The following is a 13,126-nucleotide window of genomic DNA, read 5'->3' as shown; positions in this document are numbered from 1 at the left end:
TAGCAACTGGACTATGGTTGCACTGTATTGTGTACTGTGTACACCACCAGAAGTGTAGTAGCAACTGTACTATGGCTGCACTGTATTGTGTACTGTGTACATCACCAGAAGCATAGTAGCAACTGTAGTATGGCTGCAATGTATTGTGTACTGTGTACACCACCAGAAAAGCAGTAGCAACTGCACTACGGCTGCACTGTATTGTGTACTGTGTAAACCACCAGAAAAGTAGTAGTAACTCTAATACAGCTGCACTGTATTGTGTACTGTGTACACCACCAGAAGTGTAGTAGCAATTGTACTATGGCTGCACTGTATTGTGTACTGTGTACACCACCAGAAAAGTAATAGCAACTGCACTATGGCTGCACTGTATTGTGTACTGTGTACACCACCAGAAGTGTAGTAGTAACTGTATTTTGGCTGCACTATAGTGTGTACTATGTACACCAACAGAACTGTAGTAGCTACTGTACTATGGCTGCACTGTATTGTGTACTGTGTACACCACCAGAAGCTTAGTAGCAACTGTACTATGGCTGCAATGTTTTGTGTACTGTGTACACCACCAGAAAAATAGTAGCAACCGCACTACAGCTGCACTGTATTTTGTTCTGTGTACACCATCAGAAAAGTAGTAGCAACTGCCCTACGGCTGCTTTGTACTGTGTACTGTGTACACCACCAGAAAATTAGTAGCAACTGCACTATGGCTGCACTGTATTGTGTACTGTGTACACCACCAGAAAAGTAGTAGTAACTCTAATACGACTGCACTGTATTGTGTACTGTGTACATCACCAGAAAAGTAATAGCAACTGCACTACAGTTGCACTGTATTGTGTACTGTTTACACCACCAGAAATGTAGTAGCAACTGCACTACAGCTGCATTGTATTGTGTACTGTGTACACCACCAGAAAAGTAGTAGCAACTGCACTATGGCTGCACTCTATTGTGTACTGCGTACACCACCAGAAGTGTAGTAGCAACTGTACTACGGCTGCACTGTGTTGTGTACTATGTACACCACCAGAAGTGTAGTAGCAACTGTACTATGGCTGCACAGTATTGTTTACTGTGTACACCACCAGAAAAGTAGTAGCAACTGCACTACGGCTGCACTGTATTGTGTACTTTGTACACAACCAGAAAAGTATTAGCAACTGCACTACGGCTGCACTGTATTGTGTACCGTGTATACTACCAGAAGTGTAGTAGCAACTGGACTACGGCTGCACTGTATTGTGCACTGTGTACATCACCAGAAAATTAGTAGCAACTACACTATGACTGCACTGTATTGCTTACTGTGTACACCCCCCAGAAAAGTAGTACCAACTGTACTATGGCTGCACTGTTTTGTGTACTGTGTACATAAAAAAAAAAGTAGTAGCAACTGCACTACAGCTGCTCTGTATTGTGTACTGTGTACACTCCATGGAAAGTAGTAACAACTGCATTGTGGCTGCACTGTATTTTTTACTGTGTACACCACAAGAAGTGTAATAGCAACTGCACTATGGCTGCACTGTATTGTGTACTGTGTACACCATCAGAAAATTAGTAGCAACTGCACTATGGCTGCACTGTATTGTGTACTGTGTACACCACCAGAAAAGAAGTAGCAACTGTACTACGGCTGCACTGTATTGTGTACTGTGTACATCACCAGAAAAGTAGTAGCAACTGCACTCTGGTTGCACTGTATTGTGGATTGTGTACACCACCAGAAAAGTAGTAGCAATTGCACTACAGCTGCATCGTATTCTTTACTGTGTATACCACCAGAAGTGTAGTAGCAATTGTACTACGGCTGCACTGTATTGTGTACTGTGTACACCACCAGAAAAGTAGTAGCAACTGCACTATGGTTGCACTGTATTGTGTACTGTGTACACCACCAGAAGCATAGTAGCAACTGTACTATGGCTGGAATGTATTGTGTACTGTGTACACCACCAGAAAAGTAGTAGCAACATCACGACGGCTGCACTGTATTGTGTACACCACCAGAAAATTAGTAGCAACTGCACTATGGCTCTACTGTATTGTGTACTGTATACACGACCAAAAAAATAGTAGCAACTGCACTACAGCTTCACTGTATTGTATACTGTGTACATCACCAGAAAAATAGTTGCAACTGCACTACAGCTGCACTGTATTGTGTATTGTGTACATCACCAGAAAAGTAGTAGCAACTGCACTATGGTTGCACTGTATTGTGTACTGTGTACACCACCTGAAAAGTAGTAGCAACTGCACTACAGCTGCACTGTATTGTGTTTTGTGTACATCACCAGAAAAGTAGTAGCAACTGCACTATGGCTGCACTGTATTGTGTATTGTGTACATCACCAGAAAAGTAGTAGCAACTGCACTACGGCTGCACTGTATTGTGTATTGTGTACATCACCAAAAAAGTTGTAGCAACTGCACTACGGTTGCACTGTATTGTGTACTGTGTACACCACCAGAAAAGTAGTAGCAACTGCACTACGGCTGCACTGTATTGTGTATTGTGTACATCACAAGAAAAGTAGTAGCAACTGCACTAGAGCTGCATTGTATTGTGTACTGTGTACACCACCAGAAGTGTAGTAACAACTGTACTATGGCTGCACAGTATTGTGTACTGTGTACACCACCAGAAAAGTAGTAGCAACTGCAGTACGGCTGCACTGTATTACGTACTTTGTACACCACCAGAAAAGTAGAAGCAACTGCACTATGGTTGCACTGTATTGTGTACTGTGTACACCACCAGAAGTGTAGTAGCAACTGTACTATGGCTGCACTGTATTGTGTACTGTGTACACCACCAGAAGCGTAGTAGCAACTGTACTATGGCTGGAATTGTATTGTGTACTGTGTACACCATCAGAAAAGTAGTAGCAACATCACGACGGCTGCACTGTATTGTGTACACCACCAGAAAATTAGTAGCAACTGCACTATGGCTGCACTGTATTGTGTATTGTATACACGACCAGAAAAATAGTAGCAACTGCACTACAGCTTCACTGTATTGTATACTGTGTACATCACCAGAAAAGTAGTTGCAACTGCTCTACAGCTGCACTGTATTGTGTATTGTGTACATCACCAGAAAAGTAGTAGCAACTGCACTATGGTTGCACTGTATTGTGTACTGTGTACACCACCTGAAAAGTAGTAGCAACTGCACTACGGCTGCACTGTATTGTGTTTTGTGTACATCACCAGAAAAGTAGTAGCAACTGTACTACGGCTGCACTGTATTGTGTATTGTGTACATCACCAGAAAAGTAGTAGCAACTGCACTACGGCTGCACTGTATTGTGTATTGTGTACATCACCAAAAAAGTTGTAGCAACTGCACTACGGCTGCACTGTATTGTGTATTGTGTACATCACCAGAAAAGTAGTAGCAACTGCACTAGAGCTGCATTGTATTGTGAACTGTGTACACCACCAGAAGTGTAGTAACAACTGTACTATGGCTGCACAGTATTGTTTACTGTGTACACCACCAGAAAAGTAGTAGCAACTGCACTATGGTTGCACTGTATTGTGTACTGTGTACACCACCAGAAGCGTAGTAGCAACTGTACTATGGCTGGAATGTATTGTGTACTGTGTACACCACCAGAGAATTAGTAGCAACATCACGACGGCTGCACTGTATTGTGTACACCACCAGAAAATTAGTAGCAACTGCACTATGGCTGCACTGTATTGTGTACTGTATACACGACCAGAAAAATAGTAGCAACTGCACTACAGCTTCACTGTATTGTATACTGTGTACATCAACAGAAAAGTAGTTGCAACTGCACTACAGCTGCACTGTATTGTGTATTGTGTACATCACCAGAAAAGTAGTAGCAACTGCACTATGGTTGCACTGTGTTGTGTACTGTGTACACCACCTTAAAAGTAGTAGCAACTGCACTACGGCTGCACTGTATTGTGTTTTGTGTACATCACCAGAAAAGTAGTAGCAACTGCACTACGGCTGCACTGTATTGTGTATTGTGTACACCACTAGAAAAGTAGTAGCAACTGCACTACGGCTGCACTGTATTTTGTATTGTGTACATCACCAAAAAAGTTGTAGCAACTGCACTACGGTTGCACTGTATTGTGTACCGTGTACACCACCAGAAAAGTAGTAGCAACTGCACTACGGCTGCACTGTATTTTGTATTGTGTACATCACCAAAAAAGTTGTAGCAACTGCACTACGGTTGTACTGTATTGTGTACCGTGTACACCACCAGAAAAGTAGTAGCAACTGCACTACAGCTGCACTGTATTTTGTATTGTGTACATCACCAAAAAAGTTGTAGCAACTGCACTACGGTTGCACTGTATTGTGTACCGTGTACACCACCAGAAAAGTAGTAGCAACTGCACTACGGCTGCACTGTATTGTGTATTGTGTACATCACCAGAAAAGTAATAACAACTGCACTAGAGCTGCATTGTATTGTGTACTGTGTACACCACCAGAAGTGTAGTAACAACTGTACTATGGCTGCACAGTATTGTGTACTGTGTACACCACCAGAAAAGTATTAGCAACTGCACTACGGCTGCACTGTAGTGTGTACCGTGCATACTACCAGAAGTGTAGTAGCAACTGCACTAATGCTGCACTGTATTGTGTACTGTGTACACACCAAAAAATTAGTAGCAACTACACTATGGCTGCACTGTATTTTTTACTGTGTACACCACCAGAAAAGAAGTAGCAACTGTACTACGGCTGCACTGTATTGTGTACTTTGTACACCACCAGAAAAGTATTAGCAACTGCACTATGGCTGCACTGTATTGTGTACCGTGTATACTACCAGAAGTGTAGTAGCAACTGTACTATGGCTGCACTGTATTGTGTACTGTGTACACACCAGAAAATTAGTAGCAACTACACTATGGCTGCACTGTATTGTTTACTGTGTACACCACCAGAAAAGAAGTAGCAACTCCACTACAGCTGCACTGTATTGTGTACTGTGTACATCACCAGAAAAGTAGTAGCAACTGCACTACAGCTGCATCGTATTGTGTACTGTGTATACCACCAGAAGTGTAGTAGCAATTGTACTACAGTTGCACTGTATTGTGTACTGTGTACACCACCAGATAAGTAGTAGCAACTGTACTATGGCTGCACTGTATTGCTGTATTGTGTACTGTGTACACCACCAGAAGCGTAGTAGCAACTGTACTATGGCTGCAATCTATTGTGTACTGTGTACACCACCAGAAAAGTAGTAGCAACTGCACTACGGCTCCACTGTATTGTGTACACCACCAGAAAATTAGTAGCAACTGCACTATGGCTGCACTGCATTGTGTACTGTGTACACCACCAGAAAAGTAGTAGTAACTCTAATACAGCTGCACTGTATTGTGTACTGTGTACATCACCAGAAAAGTAGTAGCAACTGCACTACAGCTGCATTGTATTGTGTACTGTGTATACCACCAGAAGTGTAGTAGCAATTTTACTACAGTTGCACTGTATTGTGTACTGTGTACACCACCAGATAAGTAGTAGCAACTGTACTATGGCTGCACTGTATTGCTTTATTGTGTACTGTGTACACCACCAGAAGCATAGTAGCAACTGTACTATGGCTGCAGTCTATAGTGTACTGTGTACATCACCAGAAAAGTTGTAGCAACTGCACTATGGCTGCACTGTATTGTGTACACCACCAGAAAATTAGTAGCAACTGCACTATGGCTGCACTGCATTGTGTACTGTGTACACCACCAGAAAAGTAGTAGTAAATCTAATACAGCTGCACTGTATTGTGTACTGTGTACATCACCAGAAAAGTAGTAGCAACTGCACTACAGCTGCATCGTATTGTGTACTGTGTATACCACCAGAAGTGTAGTAGCAATTTTACTACAGTTGCACTGTATTGTGTACTGTGTACACCACCAGATAAGTAGTAGCAACTGTACTATGGCTGCACTGTATTGCTTTATTGTGTACTGTGTACACCACCAGAAGCGTAGTAGCAACTGTACTATGGCTGCAATCTATTGTGTACTGTGTACACCACCAGAAAAGTAGTAGCAACTGCACTACGGCTGCACTGTATTGTGTACACCACCAGAAAATTAGTAGCAACTGCACTATGGCTGCACTGCATTGTGTACTGTGTACACCACCAGAAAAGTAGTAGTAACTCTAATACAGCTGCACTGTGTTGTGTACTGTGTACACCACCAGAAGTTTAGTAGCAATTGTACTACGGCTGCACTGTATTGTGAACTGTGTACACCACCAGAAAAGTAATAGCTACTGCGCTATGGCTGCACTGTATTGTGTACTGTGTACACCACCAGAAGTGTAGTAGCAACTGTACTTTGGCTGCACTGTAGTGTGTACTATGTAGCAACTGTACTATGGCTGCACTGTATTGTGTACTGTGTACACCACCAGAAGCTTAGTAGCAACTGTACTATGGCTGCAATGTATTGTGTACTGTGTACACCACCAGAAAAATAGTAGCAACTGCACTACGGCTGCACTGTATTGTGTACTGTGTACACCATCTGAAAAGTAGTAGCAACTGCACTACAGCTGCTTTGTACTGTTGACTGTGTACACCATTAGAAAATTAGTAGCAACTGCACAATGGCTGCACTGTATTGTGTACTGTGTACACCACCAGAAAAATAGTAGTAACTCTAATACGGCTGCACTGTATTGTGTACATCACCAGAAAAGTAATAGCAACTGCACTACGGTTGCACTGTATTGTGCACTGTTTACACCACCAGAAAAGTAGTAGCAACTGCACTACAGCTGCTTTGTATTGTGTACTGTGTACACCACCAGAAGTGTAGTAGCAACTGTAATTCGGCTATATTGTATTGTGTACTGTGTACACCACCAGAAAAGTAGTAGCAACTGCACTTTGGCTGCACTCTATTGTGTACTGTGTACACCACCAGAAGTGTAATAGCAACTGTACTACGGCTGTACTGTGTTGTGTACTATGTACACCACCAGAAGTGTACTAGCAACTGTACTAGGGCTGCACTGTATTGTGTACTGTGTACACCACCAGAAGCGTAGTAGCAACTGTACTATGGCTGCAATGTATTGTGTACTGTGTACACCACCAGAAAAGTAGTAGCAACTGCACTACGGCTGCACTGTATTGTGTACACCACCAGAAAATTAGTAGCAAGTGCACTATGGCTGCACTGTATTGTATTCTGTGTACACCACCAGAAAAGTAGTAGCAACTGCACTACGGCTGCACTGTATTGTGTACACCACCAGAAAATTAGTAGCAACTGCACTATGGCTGCACTGTATTGTGTACTGTGTACACCACCAGAAAAGTAGTAGTAACTCTAATACAGCTGCACTGTATTGTGTACTATGTACACCACCAGAAGTGTAGTAGCAACTGTACTTCGGCTGTACTGTGTTGTGTACTGTGTACACCACCAGAAAAGTAGTAGCAACTGCACTATGGCTGCACTCTATTGTGTACTGTGTACACCACCAGAAGTGTAGTAGCAACTGTACTATGGCTGCACTGTACTGTGTATACCACCAGAAGTGTAGTAGCAACTGTACTTTGGCTGCACTGTAGTGTGTACTATGTACACCACCAGAAGTGTAGTAGCAACTGTACTGTGGCTGCACTGTATTGTGTACTGTGTACACCACCAGAAGCTTAGTAGCAATGAGACAACATACAATATATATATATATATACACGATTGAGTCTGATTAGTACAGATCAGACTGGATTTCTAATTCACCTTGCGGAGTATTGTTCCCTTAAAATCCAGGGCCCATAATCTGTTGGCAAGAGGCTCACATTCAGTCCCCTCCAATAGCCTCTGTCCCGGGTGAGTCTGTCACATTTCTCCCCAATCAAAGGTTTACTAACAACGTCCCAGACCTCCACCTGGTCTGGACATGCGTTAGTCAGGCAGAGTGAACTCACATAGTCTTCCCGCATGATCTCCTTTCTTGGCTGCAAGGAATAGTTGACCTCAGTAGTTGTGGGGCAGAGGTCATTTACTCTCTGTCTGGCTGCCAGCGCTTCAGCTGTGTGGTTTTTAACATTCCAGGGCTCGGTCTGCTGCTGGGCAGAGGGGCCGATCACCCCAGCTTGTAGAGAGACACTAGGTGCTAGGCAGAGGCCAGCGGCGCTCTGCCCTGTTGCCAGCGATTCAGCTGGGAGTAGCAGCTCCTCTGCATCAGCTTGTCGTCGGAGAGAGGGGCCAACTGCCCCAGCTCCCTGGATCTCCACAGTTGTTACCGGTGCTGGGCAGAGGTTGCTAGTAATCTGCCCTGTTGCCAGCACTTCTGCTGGGGACTTCACACACACTGTTATGGCTAACTGTTGGGGCAGGAGGCTGGCTTCCTCCACTCCCAAACTGTGTAGCTGCCATTGGAAAGGGGAGCCGGCTGCTTCCTTTTCCATTCCCTCATCTGGCTGCTGGAATGACATGTCTGTGGTACTGTCTCCCAGGTGCACGGATCTTTGCTGGGGAGGAAAGAACACTTACTCCACCCTGGCCAACTGTTGGGGAGGGACGAAAAACACCTCTCCCTTCTCCCCCTGTATCTGCTGCTGGGAAGTGATTGCCACCTTCTCACCCTGAGCCTCCGAAACTGCCACAGGTGTGGGGCAGAGGTCTTGGATCCTCTGTCTGGTGACCAGCACTTCAGCTGGGGAAGTTCCTTGTAACTCCACAGATACTGCTGTTGGTGCTGGGCAGAGCACAGTGAAGTTTGGCCCTAATACCAGCTCTTCTGCTGGAGGCTCATCAGGTTGTTCTTCCTCAGCAGAAAAGTGTATTAAATCCCCTATCTCTATAACTGGTGTCTGGGGATAGAGGTTCACCATCTCCTGTCCATGGAGCTCAGAAGATGCTATCAGTGCTGGGCAGAGGTTAGCAGTGCTCTGCCCTGTTGTCAGCACTTCAGCTTTGGGGATGGCAATCTCCAGATTTTCCACTGCCGATTCTCTGGCATGCTGCTGGACAGGCACATTCCTCCATCCAAGATCATCCCATGCAGAAACAGGATCATCAAGGTCAGTCAGCACTTGCTGCATCTGCCATAAGACCTCCGCCTCCATAGCTGTGGGGGCAGGTTGACAAGGCACACTATTACTCTGCCACATTGCCGACTCTTCAGCCAGGATTTCAGGGTTGTCAGTTGGTATTTCCTGATAGTCCCAGGCAAAGGGAGCCCAGCCCTGGCACTGAGCAATGTCTAGCAGCCGTTTGTAGTTTGTAGGCGATCTCCAGCTCCCATTCCTGAACGGCCAGAAACTCCAAATCTTCTTGTGCCCAGATCACTTCCGAAATGTTCAGTAGCCCTTCTCTGAAATCCATGATTTCATCCACCCCCCACTCCAAATCACTCCCAAAGTTAGGGTCCCCTGTCAGCTTCACATACATAAGTCCCAAGCTGCCGTAGCTTAAGCCTTCCGTTGGGCTGTCATCCGCTATCCAGGGACATGCTTGGGATACATGCCACCAGAGGGCCCTGTAGCTCTCATCCAGCTTCATCTCTACCCAGACCAGCCTGCTTAATTCAGCTGTCTGCTCCTTGTGCAGTTTTTCTACCAAAAACCGCACCCGCAATCCGTACTGCAACCAGTACCTTTCCTGGATGGAGGGGAGAACTTTTCCCTGGTATCGCTGCTCATGGGCTAACGCTTCTTTCCAGAGTTTCCAGCGAATAGAATCACACCATCCCAGCAGGACCTGCTCTGATACTGGTCCTCTGTGTTGTATCTGCATCTCTCGCAACCTCCTTCTGAATTCCTCCTCCATGGCGGCTGGTATCTGTACCTCTCCTCTCCTGCTATCCGGACCTTGGATCCAGTTGGAAATTTGGATGTCCCAGACTGCAGGAAGCGTCCCGCTGCTTGCCACCAATGTCACGGAACGTCCCACACTCCGCTTGAGTGCTTCCGTCAGTATACCACTTCCTTGTAGTCTGGATACAGATATCAGATATTCCAACCGCTCATAAGCACAAAACAAGATGAGACTTGCTTAGTTGCTAACATGAACTATTTTTTTTTTAGAATCAAAATTACAAGACTTTATATGCCGTTGGAACCTCCTCTAACAATACAACTGTAACCTAATTAACATGAGCTAGTTTACTAAATCATTTACCCAGACTAGGTGACTATTCAATACACATTACCATAAACATCAACACAGGGTTAATTAGAACAAACAACAATGTGTGGAATACCCTTAGAACCTGTGGTAAGCCAGACTAGACTCATTTACATTAAACACATTATAGCAGACAACAAGACAGGTAGTTGGAGTTGATGACACCAGCATCTCCTCACAGTATGTGTTCCAACAGTATGAATCAGTCTTATCAGCAGGGGGGCTGCTGGAAGAATCCCCCCTCCCTCTACAGGGACACACATCCCAAATGACCACAGCAAAGAGTCCACAACAGAATGAGGCAACATACAATATATACATATATACATATATACACGATTGAGTCTGATTAGTACAGATAAGACTGGATTTCTAATTCACCTTGCAGAGTATTGTTCCCTTAAAATCCAGGGCCCATAATCTGTTGGCAAGAGGCTCACATTCAGTCCCCTCAAATAGCCTCTGTCCCGGGTGAGTCTGTCACAGTGTACATCACCAGAAAAGTAGTAGCACCTGCACTACGGCTGCCCTGTATTGTGTACTGTGTACACCACCAGAAAAGTAGTAGCAATTGCACTACGGCTGCTTTGTACTGTGAACTGTGTGCACCACCAGAAAATTAGTAGCAACTGCACTATGGCTGCACTGTATTGTGTACTGTGTACACCACCAGAAAAGTAGTAGCAACTCTAATACGGCTGCACTGTATTGTGTACTGTATACATCACCAGAAAAGTAGTAGCAACTGCACTACGGTTGCACTGTATTGTGTACTGTTTACACCATTAGAAAAGTAGTAGTAATTGCACTGCAGCTGCATGGTATTGTGTACTGTGTACACCACCAGAAGTGTAGTAGCAACTGTGCTACGGCTGCACTGTATTGTGTACTGTATACACCACCAGAAAAGTAGTAGAAACTGTATTACGGCTGCACTGTATTGTGTACTTTGTATACCACCAGAAAAGTAGTAGCAACTGCACTACAGCTGCATTGTATTGTGTACTGTGTACACCACCAGAAGTGTAGTAGCAACTGTACTACAGCTGCACTGTATTGTGTACTGTGTACACCACCAGAAAATTAGTAGCAACTGCACAATGGCTGCACTGTATTGTGTACTGTGTACACCACCAGAAAATTAGAGGCAACTGCACTATGGCTGTACTGTATTGTGTACTGTGTACACAACCAGAAGTGTAGTAGCAACAGCACTACGACTGCACTGTATTGTGTACTGTGTACACCACCAGAAAAGTAGTAGCAACTCTACTATGGCTGCACTGTATTGTGTATTGTGTACATCACCAGAAAAGTAGTAGCAACTGCACTACAGTTGTACTGCTTAATCTATATCAAGCTACAGTATCTCTCTGTCCACACCAACAACACTACACAGGGCCAACGTGTAGGCAGCCTTATATAGTGTGGGGCATGGACTTAGTCCCCCTGAGCCATGATTCACCAAAGGCACCCTGTCTTTGACCAATTATGACTCTCTTAGCAGAGGGCGCTGCGATCTCGCGGTGCATTATGGGGCGATCTGCAGCACTTGAATTTGCCGCAAATGCCCCATAATGTTCGTTGTTCGGCAAACGAGCAAACACCCGATGTTTGAATCAAACTTATGTTCGACCCGAACATCAAGCTCATCCCTAGTTGCAGCCAACCCCCCAGTTTTACTGACAACCAATGTTAATATGACCTTAACCTTTTGAATGTCATATACCATACATCTTGTTCTCCTAGTACTAGTTATTCATAGATATATGAAATGGGCTAAGCAATCAAAGAGTTTAATAAAGTGCACATCTGCAACAGCAAAATTTATTTCTGAACTGTAGAAGTGTTTCAGGTGGATGCAAAGCGTTAAAAAAAAAAGAGCATTCCTCCTCACTGTGTGTGCCAGGTAACTATACTGGCATCTTTGGTTTTATATTGTCATGCTCAGCAATCTACGTAATGCTGTGAACGAACCCAAAGCCATCAGTCCTAAGGTTTTTAGGGAGATAGGTAAGAATGATTGCCCAGGAGAGACATCAGGAGTCAATTTAAATCCCTGACTTACACAGGGAGCTTGCCATTATTAGATATTAAATATAAATGAATAGTCTGTTTTTTGATTGATCTAAAAAATGCACAAATCTAAAGAGAATATAGTGTTTGTGTAGTTATATTGTATTATTTCCACCTGTAAGTTCAGGTATAAGTCAGTAATTTGGTAATTTGTGTTAGTTTGCATTGTGTGCAATAGTTCTCTCTATTACAGTGATTGGCTGACAAAGAACAAAGCAGCCAATCTGATTACATGCAGATTATAATGTGTCAGTCTTCTTAAAGTGGAGTTCCACCCAAAAGTGGAACTTCCGCTTTAAGCACTCCTCACCCCCTGACATGCCACATTTGGCATGTCATTTTTTTTTGGGGGGGGGAGTGGGTACTTAGTTTAGATTGGGACTTCCTGTACCACTTTCTTCTTCCTGCTCTTGGCCGCCTAGGCGACTCTTTCTCTGCCCCTAGGCGGCCCCTCCCTGCCAGCAATCTTCTGGGACACGTGACATGTCCCTGAAGATTGCCTGGCCACTAGCAGAGCATAGCGCGACTCGCACATGTGCAGTGCGTGCCCGGCCATGAAGCTGAAAGCTGTCACGGCCGGGTGCCCACAGTGGCTATGATGGCACAGGTGGAGAGGAGGGGGAGAGGAGTGAGGCTCCGGGCGGCCGCATCTCTAGACCGTGGGACAGGTGAGTGTCTGTTTATTAAAAGTCAGCAGCTACACTTTTTGTAGCTGCTGACTTTTAATAAACTAAAAAATGTGTGGAACTCTGCTTTAAGAGCAGAATGTACTTTCTAAAGGTTTCAGGAGAAGGGTTCCTCACAAGCCTGTAAGTTGTGAGTTGTTGAAGCTTAGTTATTAGTGTGGGTTGTGTCTTTTGGTTGCTAC

The sequence above is a fragment of the Aquarana catesbeiana genome, linkage group LG11 (genome assembly GCF_042186555.1).
Source record: "Aquarana catesbeiana isolate 2022-GZ linkage group LG11, ASM4218655v1, whole genome shotgun sequence".
Lineage (NCBI taxonomy): Eukaryota > Metazoa > Chordata > Amphibia > Anura > Ranidae > Aquarana > Aquarana catesbeiana.
This window is presented reverse-complemented; position numbering follows the sequence as displayed.